The sequence below is a fragment of the Taeniopygia guttata genome, chromosome 9, assembly GCF_048771995.1.
Source record: "Taeniopygia guttata chromosome 9, bTaeGut7.mat, whole genome shotgun sequence".
In the NCBI taxonomy this organism is placed as follows: domain Eukaryota; kingdom Metazoa; phylum Chordata; class Aves; order Passeriformes; family Estrildidae; genus Taeniopygia; species Taeniopygia guttata.
Genome location: NC_133034.1, coordinates 3,323,458 through 3,337,226, shown reverse-complemented (window position 1 = coordinate 3,337,226; position 13,769 = coordinate 3,323,458).

Genomic DNA, 13,769 nt, shown 5'->3' with positions numbered 1-13,769 from the left:
GATGAAGGAGGAAAGGCAACACATAAAGATGCACAACAAGATGCAAGGCTGATTAATTGTCATTAAGCTTTCGGCTGCTGTTGTCGCACTGAACTGGCCACGCTCTGGGTGAAATAATAGCCAAGCCCAGCAGAGGACCCATCTTGAGGTGCTTTGAAGCCCTGCCTCGTCTTCCCCACCACCACCTCTGCTCTTGGGCCATTGCTGTTGGGTTTGACATTGTGCTGGCCCTTCATAGATGGGCAAAATGCTGAATACACAGAGGTCTGCCTAAATACATGGGACAGCTGACAGTGCAAAATAACAACATGTGATGCGAAGAGTGAGCTGAACAGCCCCCTGGAGCAGCAGACACCTTGGCTTACCTCATCTCCTGGGACTCCTGGAAATCCAGCTGGAGAGAGCTTTGCACAGACCCTGCAGCACTGCCAACAGGGAGACTTCCTGCCTTGCATATTGGGGGGAGCAGAGGTAGTCCCAGTGACCCCTTCTTCACTTCTCCCCCAGGGGTATACAGCAAGGAAGCCTGGAAAGAGTAGACCACAGTGCTCAGATCAAGCATCCAGCCTTGCCCCCATTATGCCTCAGGACATTTAGCCATGCTAGTAGGTGACACCTGGCAGGAAAGGACAAGTCAGACTGATGGGGCAACTTGGCCCAGGATGGGCAATGCAAAGGGAACTGCTGAGGGAGAGACTATGTCACACATTTGACACCTCTCTCCTCACACTCACTCAGTCTGCAAGGGTGGCTACATTTAAAACTGCCATCCACATGTGTGGCATCAAGAAGTTCTGGGTGCCACTGGCTCCACTGGCATTTTTGGATGGCACAGGAGTGGGTTTAGATCACTGATCTCTCCCTGCTCCTAAAGGTACCTAACAGGCAGTGCTGATCTCCAGACAAGTCCCCACAAAGCCATTTTGCAGGATGTCAAACCCTGCTTTTCTCAAGCCCCTCATTGCTTCTGCTGCTGCCCTTCCCTCCTACAGTTCCCCAGCAGCCTTTGAGCCCAGATGCTGCTGAGCTCTCAGGGTGCTCGCTGCTCTCCAGCTCCCACACTTCCATCATCTCAGGCTCACTGGCATTTAGGGAGTTCAGCAGAGCTCCCTGTCCTGCAGCTCTCTGCAAGGTCTCAGCCTGCCCAAGTTCTTCCAGGCCTCCATGCCATGGCCAGGAAGGGAGGTGAAGGCAGCAGGGGCAGACTCACACCCATCCTGAGCATCCCATAATTTCTGGCCAAGCTAAAGTGCCAAATCAGGACCACTCCAAACCTCAGTGAAAGGCCAATTCCTGTCAGGGTAAAGGTCTCAGAGCCTTGCCAACAGCACAGAAACTGAAAATTTACCACATAGGACTATGCTTGGCCTCCTTACCTTATGTCCTTTTCCATCTGAAATCAGTCCCTGTGGTTTTCTACTCTCCTCATCCCAGCTGATGACATTTTTCCCCTTCTGCTCTCCGCTGCAAACCTGGCTTGGCTTGGTAGAAGGAGAGCTCTTTGGGATGGGAAGCTTGGAGGGAAGGAGCATCAAGGGACTCGCCGGGGAAAACCTCTTGGCAAGAGGGTAGCCAGTCAGGCCTGCAGAGTGGAGACACAAAATATAACAGAGGCCACAATGCAAACCTAAAACATCTGGAGCTCAAGACTTCATGGGACAGATTCCTTGGAAACTTCTAAAGAGCTGCACAGGGAAGCTTGCTCCTGCTGGCAGCCCCTGGAGCAGGCCAGGGGAAAGCCCTGACCCACTGGCACAGGGCTGCCACAGGAACAGCCTGGCCTCTGGGCTGCCCTGGGACAGCAGGAGCCCAGAGCCCTGTGCTTCCCAGGAATGGCTCAGCTGCACATGCACCCTCCTGCTCCTCTCCCTGCCCCACGGCTGAGCAGCCCTACAGCTCCAGGGGCTCTGGCAGAGCACAGCTCATTGCAGGGCACATGCAGGGCACAGCTGTTCCCTGGCAATGTGCACAGGCTCTCTGGGCTGCCACAAGAGCCTTCCTCCCACCAGAGAGCGGCCCAGCTCCCCCCTCACCTCTGTGTGAGGCTGAGATATGCTCCCAAGGGAAGAAGGGAGTTGGGTGAACTCTCACCTTTATCATCAACACATCTAATGGTGGCGATACTCGAGGATTTTTTTAATTTCTGAGAAAATTGCTTTAGTTTTATTTTTCATGGGACTAGTCTCTGTGTAATTCCTCTAAGCAGCATTGAGTTATCAAGTCTAAAGGGAGATGTGGGAGGCTCTAATGGTAAGAGGGGAAAAACAGATTCCTTCTTCAGGCTGACCTTCTGTGAATCCCCAGGGAAAACCGACACAGCTGTGACCGCTATTTCTGCAAACCACAAAGACCTCTCTGCAAGCAGCAGGCCTTAGTGGTGTTCCTACAGCACTGTAATACCACCCTCAGTGTTGGACCCGATCAGCAAGGAGAGGAAGAAAGGGGAAATTTATCTGTCGTGAGGCCCAGCATTGATGGCAAAGAAAGAAACAGGACTGCATCTCATGACCGTGTCCAGTCTGTGGTCAGCTGTGGCCACAGTCCCTGTCCTGGCTTTCAGTATGAGTGATTTGGCTACTGTCAAAAAGGGGAAAGCAGAGTAGACTAATGATAGAATGTTGTGATGCCATGGCCACCCTTGCAGGATCATCTGTAGCTGTCAGCCCCGTACTCTGACACAGAGCCAGCACTGACCACCATGGACCAGTTTTCCCAATAATCTAGGGGGACCTTTTTCCATTTGCTGTCAACCTTTCAGCTCCTTTCTATCCTCACCTTTTCCTTCAGTGGTCTTTCCTTTTCTGGTAAAGTCCATCTTTGAACCCGTGCTTCTGCCTCGCAGAAGTGTCTGGGTTTGAATTTGGGAATGCTCTTGGAGTTGACAGCAATGGGAGCTTGGTACCCAGCCTTGGAACAAGGTCGGGTGACTCCAATCGCCAGCGCTGGGCACAGAGAGGCAGAGCCAAATGCTTCTCCTGCCGCTGTGGCCCTGTCAACCACAACCTTCCTAGAACCCCAGCCTGGGGCTGCCCTTTGTGATGCAATGGCCCATGGCTCTCTCCTGGGGCTGCCCTTTGTGATGCAATGGCCCATGGCTCTCTCCTGGGGCTGCCCTGTGTGATGCAATGGCCCATGGCTCTCTCCTGGGGCTGCCCTTTGTGATGCAATGGCCCATGGCTCTCTCCTCACTGCCCTGCTGTCCTTGCCACGCCCCTGGCAGCACAGCCAGAGCCAGCAGTGACACCTGCAGCCATTGCCCACTGTAGAGGGATCCCTCTTTTGAAGCCAAGGTTTTCTCAGGGAGGGAATGGCACTGGAACTTCTGCAAAATACCTGCACCCAAAGAAAGGCACCGGTGAGAGAAGTGCCTTCTGGCCAGGCTGAGGCAGCGCTGGTGTGGGTTTTGCTGCCCTTGCAGGTGCCAGCGGGGCAGAGCGGTACCAGCTGCCTGCTGAGCTGGGCCGGGCTGGGACTCACTTTTACAAATGGATGTGGGGGTTAGATAAGCCCCTGCCCCTTGCCCCGTCTCTGGCAGCAGGCATGAGCTTTATTGAGGTGGCCAGCACCTCAAAACCCACTCTGGTTCACAAGTTTTTTAATAATAGCTAATTCAGTCTGATAGAGAATTAATTATGTATTTAACGGACACAAAACTAACAGACATAAGGCTTAAAACAAACTAATACTACACAGGAATAAAGAAAAAAAGAGAGTACTAGTAGGTATATACAGCATTGGGTTAAAGGTACCATTCATTTCACAGGTAGGGAAGAAATAATATAACTTAGGATCCAAAGTATCTTACTGTTGCAGTCCAGGACATCCCTCTGGCTGCCCTGGATGTCTCGAGACCCTGGCAGGGGGCTCAGAGACCCTGGCAAGAAGTCAAAAACACCTGTGGCTTCAATTTTAGTCTGTGAGAGAGGCTGCCAACTCTGTATGAGGAATTACAAGCCAAAAGGGTTTGAGTAGTGTAATAGGTGAATTGACACAGGGTGGAAAAGTAAAATTTTAAAGTCTTTAGTATGTAATTCAGGGGTACAAGATGCAGGAATCTGGGCGTTTCCTGGCCTTCTCCTTCTCTTGTCCTCCATGTTTTGCTGTGATGGTGACACTTTTCTATTGGTTTAAGGTAGAGATTCACTGTCTAACATAGGTGGTGGGCATTGGCACAAATCTGAAGAAATACAACACGTAATTTTGAGTATATAATGTGGGAGGTGCCCAGGACTCGAGGCAGACTGCCATGGCTTCTGTACTAGGCGGACCTCGGCAGGCCAGAGAGACATGTTATAGATAAGGAAAAATAAACAACCTTGAAAACTCGACTTCACGCATTCCAGACTCCTTCTTCGGCTGCCAGGCTGGGGGAACAAGGACTTTCACACTGCTGGGGTGTCAGCAGCTGACCCTGACATCTTACCATCCAGTTGTGGGTGGGGCACACATCGAGATCCTTTCCCTCAATTCCCAGGAAAGGAACCACGGAATCTGCATCCAAACTCTGGGGAGAAGTCCTGAACACTTGTCAGGGCAGGTGTGTGTAGAAGCTCCTGCCCCTGTGATAACTCCTGTGTCTTCTATAGTTTGTGGAACAGTGTCACTCTGTGGCATACAGATAGTTAACACACGGGAGAGGGACACCTCACTGCATCAATTTTGGACAGAAATGCAGCTACACAATGAATAGCAAAGATTGCAAGAACCTTTCAGATCACAGCAAAATGCCTTCAAGCTCCACATGTCCAGCACAGTAAACTCCCACTTCTTAAATCTCAACAGCACCAACTGTGAGAGTAAACTCACTCAGGAGAGTTTGGGATTTATTTTTTTTTTTTAGCAAAGGCTTCTCATGTTTATCCAAGGTGTTAGTTGCCATTGCATGTTAAATCTGTTGTAAAGTCCCTGCAAGTCCTTTAATTTGTAAAAATTAGGATGTGTGTATGTAAACATGCTGGATAAGAGAAGGTGGGTGGTGGAGTTTTGTCTGCTGCTCTCTCCTGCTATGAGTGATGGAAACCCAGTGTAATTCCACAGCACCAGTTCTCTGACCTGATGCTGCTGCCACAGAGCAGACTCTGAAGCCAAAGTCAAAGTCAGTTTAGCAGAAAAAAGAGCAAGTCCTTTATCACCAACAGATAATAAGAATCCTATAGATTTGCCTTAGTGCCTATTTGTTCTGGGGGAATTCAAGCCACAATTATGGATGATTCCTTAATTGTAAAGATTTAGGATTAAAACATTACAATACTTTTTCTTTAATTGCTTGTAAAAATTAATGGATATGGCTAAGGAGTAAAATTTTTCAGACTGCTTTTGGACATTATTTTTACTAGCTATTATTGTATTATAGGACTATTTATGTTTTGCCAGCAATCTAGTTACTGCATTGTTTGTTAAGCTCATTAGCCTAAGACTGAAGGCAGACTCCTGTGCTGCAAAAAGCTCCCCTGCAGTCCAGCTTGTCTTGGGTGCCTTCTGCTGGCCAGAGGAATCCAGCCCATTTTCAAGACACCACTGGGTTTTTGGTGGCACTGAGTCTGACAAGCAGCCTTAGTCTTGACAGAGCAGCTTTTCACCTGGTGCAAAAGGGCTGGAATGATTCCCCTTCTGCTCAGTAAAAGTCTGGCCCTCTGGGTGTTTAAACTGATCAGGAAGGAAACATTTTTCAAGCCTTCTAAACCTGAGAGTGAGCGGAGTTTCTGGTGCTTTAATAATTCATCAACAGCTTGTGAAAATTCCTTGTTTTCTGTAGCAGCCATCAGCCCTTCCAGAAAGCACAAGATGCATAACCCAACCATGGAGCTAATCTGAGTAAATAACAGGAATTCAGTCACTAAAAGCACTGTATTCTGTCAGGATTCTGTAACTTTGGGGGAATCAGCCTGGTTAAATGTGGCTCATGCACAAGAGCCACGCTCCCTGATGATTTCATCTGTTTCAGCAAGACAGAAATGTCCTCAGGCTCAGAGCTCCTCTGGGCAGGCACAGGTGGGCCAGGGCCAGGGCCAGGGGAAGGCTGGGGCTGCACTGGCTTCTCCCAAACACCAGCCAGGCTCCCTGCACATCCTCACCCTTCCCTGTCCACATCAGGGCTGCTGATCACAGCCTTAAAGAGCAGACTCTGCATTTAGATTATTTTAACTTAATAACTGGTGAAATTAGGAACTTTCTGCTTTTGATGCCTCAGGTTTAGCTTGTAAATTTTTCGCATTCTGTGCTGCTTTAGTGTGTGGGTCTGGGCTTCATACCAGGGGATGCTGAGCTCTCTGCACAGAGCAGAGAGACAAAACAATTCCTTCTCCAGCTGGGGACCAAGGACAAATCATCCAAATCTCAGGCCCAAGAGCACAAACAGCGTGGGCTGAAGAGAGAAAAGCAAGCAGGATGGGACTGCCTGGGCTAAAGCTGGAATTGGACAATGACCTCCAAGATGCAAATGGAGCAGAACTGATCAAAGTGAGAGACCCCGTGAGCGGTCGCGCCTTTTGGGACCATTTTGGCTCATCTTGGGTGCAGCCCTGGCTGGGCTCTTGTGCTGCCCAAGGTGGATCCATTGAGGAGATCCTTCCAATAAATCCCTGCTTTATTCTCTGGCTCTGTCTAGCCTCTGTTCTAGGCAGCCTTCACCAGGCATTAGTTTGCCCCAAATTTATTTCTTTTTTCTTTTAAAGAAAGATGATTCCAACGGGGAGTCCATTGTCTAGTGTACCAACTAATTGGCTTTTTTCATTATTGTTCCTCAGGCTCTCCTTTAGTTTACAGTTGCACAGTCCGAGTCAGCAGGCCAGGTCCAGCCCTGCTGTGAACCTTAAGGCAAGATCACAAATACCAATTCCTCTGTGTCTGTGCCCCCAAGTCACTCCTGCTTGAGTTGTAGGGTCTCAGCAGCTCACAGAATTTGGCTGGGAGGCTATATGGGCTTTTAGCCAGTGTGGAATTGTAGAGAAGATATTAAAAGTAATTGCTTTCAAAGTTACTCAGAATTATGGTTTAGGAGACAAAATGAAAAACAAACCACCCTGACTTTCCTCTGCCTTCTTCACTGGCAGTCTCTTCAGTATGACCCCAACCCCAAGCAGAGCCTGAATCCTCCCAGCCTCAGACCCACAGACTGGAGAACACCTACCAGGCAGGAGCTGGAGATGCTGTTATGGCAGCCTTCTTCCCCTGCTCATTAAACACAGCTGTACTAATTCACCCAGCAAGGTGGAAACCCTGGGGGAAACTGGGCAGTTGTGGCTGATGACAAGGCTATGTGAATTTTCTTTCTTTTTTTCCCAGCCAGCTCCCCTTGTGCTGGGGCTTTCTGGTCAGTGGTTCTCATCTGGGATGTAATTTATCATTCCTGATGGGCTCACACTGTCTTCACTCCTGCACAGGATTGGATTGGGGTTGGGCTGAACCCTAATCACTATTTGCTGCTCCAGATCTGAGGTTTTTTCTGACCAGACCGAGGGCTGTGCTGAGCTGTGTGCTGGTGATTTTCTCTGTCTCAGCAAACTCCCCGCAGATGTTTCCTGCCTTGCCAATGAGCCCTAATTTTCCAGTGGCAAAAGGCCAGAACATCCTTATCCCAGCAAGTTAGCAGACCCCCTGCAGGTCCTGATGCACTGCTACAGTCTGCTCTCTTCATTGTTTCCCTCTTCCTATCACTCTCCGAGTGTAAGTTATTGATGATTCTGCCAGGGGTTGCTAAACCAGAAAATCTGGATCTCTCAAATGAAAGAGTGTATCACAACTTATTGACTGAAGTGCAGCCAGCTTATCCAGAACATTTTTGTGTTATATGTGAGAGAGAATGACTGCCTTTGGGCCTGGCAAGTTGGGACATATAATCATAGTGTCATTCTTTATCTCATCTCAGATGGAGGCTGAGGCCAAATTAAATCTGATCTCTGTTATTAGGGAGGGCTTGGAGAGGCCTGCACCCTGTGATTCCACACCCTTCCAGCTGTGCTTCCTTCTGAGGGGCTGTGCCACTGGCACAGGGATGCCCAGCTGTATCCCCTGCATCTCCTCACTGTCTGCTGCAATGCAAAAGTGACTTGCTTTGAACAGACAGGTGTCTGCTAAGGAAGGCAGGAGCCTCCTCTGAAATGGAAAATGAAACCCCCTCCTTCTGAATTATTATAATTTTGAAATTAGGGGGCTTTCAGGCAAAGATACTGGAATAGGAATAACAGTTACTTACTAGGAAAACTACAAATACAAATGTAATGTACAAACAACACACACAAAAAAAAAACCCAAAAAGAACCAAAAAAAAAAAAAAAAAAAACCTACTGCCAGAGTCGGTACAGGCCCTGGCCCCCTGTGTGTCAGGGAGGTGGCAGCAGTCCCATCCCAGGGTGGCTCAGCCCTCCTGCAGTGCCAGCTGTGCTTCTGCTGGAGCAGATCCTGCACAAGGGGGGAGTTTTCCTCTGGAGCTCCAGGGCTGGGGGAGATGGGCCTGGGCTCCTCTGGGAATGCAGTGGGAAGAAAGCTGCTCCTCTGGGGATGCAGTGGGAAGAAAGCTGCTCCTCTGGGAATGCAGTGGGAAGAAAGCTGCTCCTCTGGGGATGCAGTGGGAAGAAAGCTGCTCCTCTGGGGATGCAGGGGACAAAGGCTGCTGTGCTGTTCCCAGGTCAGATTGGATCCAGGTAGGAATGTTTGGCTCATCCCCTGGGCAGACCATCTCCCCGTGGATGATGGAATTTTCTCAGCCATGCAGGGACACTCAGTGGCCATGAACAGCAGAGATCTCCTGGAGGGAGGATTGGCTGTGGGAGAGATAAAGAAAAAACTGCCCCATGAGCAGCAGAGAACTGCCCCACCTCTGACAGATGGGAAATGGAATACACACTTATCTTTCAACCCAGGGCAAAAAGGCAGAAACAATCCCTGCTCCAGAGCCCAGAGCACACAGGATCCCCAGGGGTGTGGGGAATGCTGTGTGAAGCACCCTCTGAATACCAGACTCCAGACACAATAAGCCAAATTTTTGTGCATCTGATACAACCCAAAGTTGCATTTTTAATGGCCTCTCCAAATAGGATCAGCTGTTTCACTGCAGTGGGAGAAGCTGGAGAAGTGGATTTAGTGCTGGCTTCACCATCAAACCCTGACTTTCTTGCCTGGACAGCAGAAGCTGTCAGTCCTAACCTGTCAGACCCCAAACCTCATGGTTTGAGGCAGTTGCTTGTGCTTTATGGACTTGTCTGAGAGTGTGTTAGCTCCTACTTTCCAGTTTCTCAGCTGCATTCTCTACTATCAGCAACACATTTCAAAGTAAAAAGAGCACCATATTAAAAATAGCAGTGCTTGCTTTCAGGGCAAGGAAGCAGCTCCTGCATTTGCTTTAAAAACATAAAAATAATTTTTTAAATCTTTACTCCTTTGAAATCTTGACTCCGTTGACTTTCAGAATATATTCCACAAATCAGAGCAGAGATCTTGGGTGTTTGACAAATAATTCCAAGATTAATACAGATATATATCCCTGAGTGCAAGGACTTTAATCAATCCCTAATCTCCCAGAGAAGTTGTTTGACTTTACCTGACAGCACTGTGAAAGATGATCTGTGTCTATGTGACTGGTGTAGTAATAGCAAAAGTCATTTCCTTATTTTATTATTGTTCAATTTTTAGTATAGAGTGCCCAGAGCTGCTGAAAGCCACGTGGAGAGCCTTCCATTGAACACAGAATGCTTTGGCTCAAGCCCTTGGATACTTCCCTACCAATAAATTAGGCCTAACGAGGCTGGCAACAGCTCTCCAAGTCTGAAGGCCTTTGAAACTCCTGAAGCCCCAGCAGTTAAGCCTTGGACTGGAAAAACACCTGAAAATGTGAGAGCAGGCAGGGAGCTGGGAGCTGGGAGCCAAGATGTGCAGCCCCAGGTACTCTGCTCTCTTCCCTCTGCACAGAGGAGCAGCTGCCCTGTCCTGCTGCTCTCCACAAGTCTTCCAGAGCCCACCCAGCTCCTCTCTGGGCAGAAGGTGATGGATTGCCTTGGAGTCTTTTCCAGAGCATTGGTTTGCCACTGGGCTAACCCGAGGCTAAGTGCCTGCTACATTAGCTGTGTCATTAAAATGAGGGACCCTAACATAGCATTCTGTACAAAAATAATAGCAGAAATTCAACAGGCAGCTCTGTTGCCTTTATAAAAGACAACGGCGACCCGGTTCCAAGAAGCAGCACGGCGACCCGGCCTGTCCGGACCACTCGGGCTAACGACAAAGACGCTGGCACCAATTTGGTGGATGGTCGAAAAGCCTTTATTATCTCATCTCATGGGTTTAAATAGTCTTGGGGGTCTTTGCTACGTCAGAGGGGGGTTTGGTGGGGTTTCTGGGTTAGTTGGGAGTGGAAAACTACTGGGTTAGTTGTGGTTACATGCTCTGGGCTTAATAGATAACGTGAAGCAGGGAGAAGGGGGAAGGGTCTCTCTTTCCGTCACATCCCGTGAACTTCCGTTCGCCTGTCCCTACTACTACATCTCCCCTCCCCTTATCATATATATAATGAGGTAGTTGTAGATATAGGCACTGGAGTGAGGTACAAACTTGTAACTTGGTAAGGAAAGGGTGGTTTGGTAAACCTGTGTAATTTTCGCAAGGTGAGTCTCGAAGGCTTTTGCGACAGACTGTGTTCGCAGTTTTTGGCTTACAGCATTTGTTTGTGGCCTATGAACAGAATGTTTGCCCTTTCTAGACGGGCCTGAACAAACGAGACTAGTTTGTTCAGCAGGCATGGTCCTATGGTAATAGCCAAAAGCAGTATTGCCAGTGGACCTACCAGGGCGGAAATTAAAGTGGTGAGCCAAGGTGATCGATTGAACCAGGATTCAAACCAGCTCTGTTGGGTTTCCCTGTCTCTCTTTCTCTGAGCCAGTCTATCTCGGAGTTCTGCCATGGAGTCTTTAACAACTCCTGTATGATCTGCATAAAAGCAGCACTCCTCTTTCAGGGCTGCACACAGTCCTCTTTGTTGCATGAACAAGAGGTCCAGTCCTCGCCTATTTTGTAAAACTACTCCTGAAAGCGAAGAGACTGATTTCTCTAGATAGGAGATGGGTTTCTCGATCCTCTGCAGGTCTTCGTCAATGGTCATTTGCAGCTGAGAGAGTCCGTGCTGTTGGGTTGCAATGGCTGAGACACCCGTGGCTGTGCCAGCTGCTCCCAGGCCGAGCAGCATTGCGATGGTTATACCTGTGATTATTTCTCTTTTGTGGAGTCTGTTAGGTTCCTCGAGAAGATGGTATATCTCTTCGTCTGAGTGGTACAGGACCCTAGGGACAATCAGAACTTGGACACAGAAATCGATAGAGTCATTAAATTTGGCAAGGAACACACAAGGACTCACTCCGGACCTTTGGCAAACCCACATCCCAGATGCAGATGGGACCACCCACTTATTGGTTTTTCTGTTGGGCTTGACAACTTTAGTGCAGAAGTTGCCTTTCTGCTTTGCTAAGGTTGCATTGCCAAAACATCTGCCCTGTCCTGTGATTTGACTCAGGGTGATTCCTCTGCGGGGAGTGTCCCATCTGCACTGGTGGGGGGCACTGGCTGTGGAGTAACTGAAGGGGGTGTCTAAAGCAATGCCTTCGTAGAAAGGGGGTCTAACATCATAGCAAAGCCAACAGGAGTTAGTTAGGTTTGGTTTGGTTTCGTTTAGGGTTAGAAAGGTAGCTTCTAGCATACGAAAGATTGGGTTCAGGTCTGACTCAGTCGTGCGGCCTATCTGGGGGGTATCTGCAAGGCCGGTCGGGGTCTCAGTGACTTTCGGGGGCAAGGTTTTGGGGTGGGTTGTGTTTTTCCCTCTCAGCATGTTCTTGATAACTTTGTTGGGTCCTACTGGTCGAGGTGCTGGTGGCTGGAGCCTGATAATTCGCACATTCACCCACCTCCTCGGTCCTCTGAGGACCACTGTCCACGTTCTACCCATGGCCCAGCTGGGGTGATCTGGCTGTAGGACAGTCATGTTATAACTTACGCATCCCCGATATCTAGGCTGTGCATTGTGGTCTCCACAGCCAAAGGGTGCCCAGGTGAACTGTAAGAATTTGTCGGGCTCCTGTGGTTGCCACCCATCTCCCCGTGGTCTGGCATCTGTAACAATGGTTTCGCAGCCCCAATATCCGCAATGTCCCCACCCCGTGTAGTCGCAGTACCTTTTCCCTGGGTTGGACGCTGGGCACCAGTAAGATATGTACATGAGTATGATGTGTGGGCTTGCGGGCCGTAGTTTCAGTTGTCCTGGAAGCAGGTCGGCTATGTGGAACACGAAGGATGGGGTGTTTGCTGTGGTGACCTCTTTGAACACCTTGTCACTTGAAAGGTGTTGCATGACCCACCTAAATGGCTGGTGAGGGTAGTGGCCTGGGTCGGCTTGTCCCCCAGCCACAAGCCCCAACAGCAAGATTGCACAGAGACACTGTGCATGTCTGGGTCTCACCGCCGTGGGATTCTCGGGTTTTGTCTGGCGGTTTGGTGGTCTGTCATCTCTCTCTGGAGCAGGGGTGTATGCGTCACAGGGACGGTCCACGAGCATGTCCTGCAAACAAAACTCACAGCTTTTCCATTAGTTTTGTTCTGAAGGTCAGTTTTATTGGCAGCATTGGGTGTGCGGCAGTGGCCCTTTCCTCCCGCAGCTTCAACAGGATCCCCGCGGGCGTGTTTGGGGTGGAGGCGCTGCGGCGGGCTGCCGTGCCGGCTGGGGGCAGCTCACCGCGATGTGACCTGCCTCACCACACTTGAAGCATGCCGTGGCACTGGTCAGGGTGCTTTTCCAAGCTCGGGACGGCCCTCCCACTCCGTTCACTGGGGGGACTTCTTTGCATTGCCAGTGTCGGGGCCACAGGGCTTGGGGCAGGATCGAGCAGTCTGCTCCTGTGTCTGCCCAAAGCTGAAGCTCTATTACGTGGGGGTCCTGGATGTCATATAGGCGGCATGTCCCCCACACCCTCGGGGGCTCTTTCCCTATTTTCATGGCCAGGGCCACCCAGGGGTTCTGTTCTGGGGTGTCCCCTGCTGACCCTGCGGTACAGGCGTTGCTTGCGGTGGTAGTGGGTACGAAGGTACCGCAGGCTGTGTTTGGAGACTCTGCAATTGTGTCGCCGGCGGGGGTATGAGGTATGAGGGCTCCCCGCCCCACTGGGGGTTGGCATAGATGGGCCGCCTTGTATTTGCGGTGGGAGGAGGCTGAGTGCGGTCTGCACGCCCCCGCCCCCGTCCCGTTCCCCTGGGGCCGGGACCCGCACTCCTTGGCGAGATGCCCTTTTCTCCCGCAGCCCCAAAAGGATATTTCTCCCCAGCTGGTAAACTGGGCTGGTTCGTATTGTGACCGCTTTTCGGTGCGGCTTAGAGCTTTACTCGGTTTTGTCTTAAATTGCGTTGGCTTTGATTTCTCCGTCTCGGAGTTCCGGCCGGCTCCCGTCGGCACTTCCGAGCCGGCAGAGCTGCTGCCGGGCTCCGAGTCGGAAGTCGAATGCCGGCGCACTTCCGGGGCTCGGTGCCTTTTTGTCCGGCTCCGAGCTCGCTCCTGCCCGCGGGGGTGGCGCCGCTCCCGCCCCCCCGGCTCGCCGCGCCTCCTGCAGGGGGAGGTTTGTCCCTTAAATGGTAGCTGCGTCAGGCGCCGCTGCCGATTGGCTCCGCGCTCTCTGCCGCTCTCCGCCTCTTTCTCCCGCGCACGTGCGCCCCTGAAACCGCGCGGCTCCTGGGTTTTCGCGCTGAGACCGCCCGCGCCCCGCCCCTCTCCTTGGCGGCCAGCGCCATTTTCAAAGGGC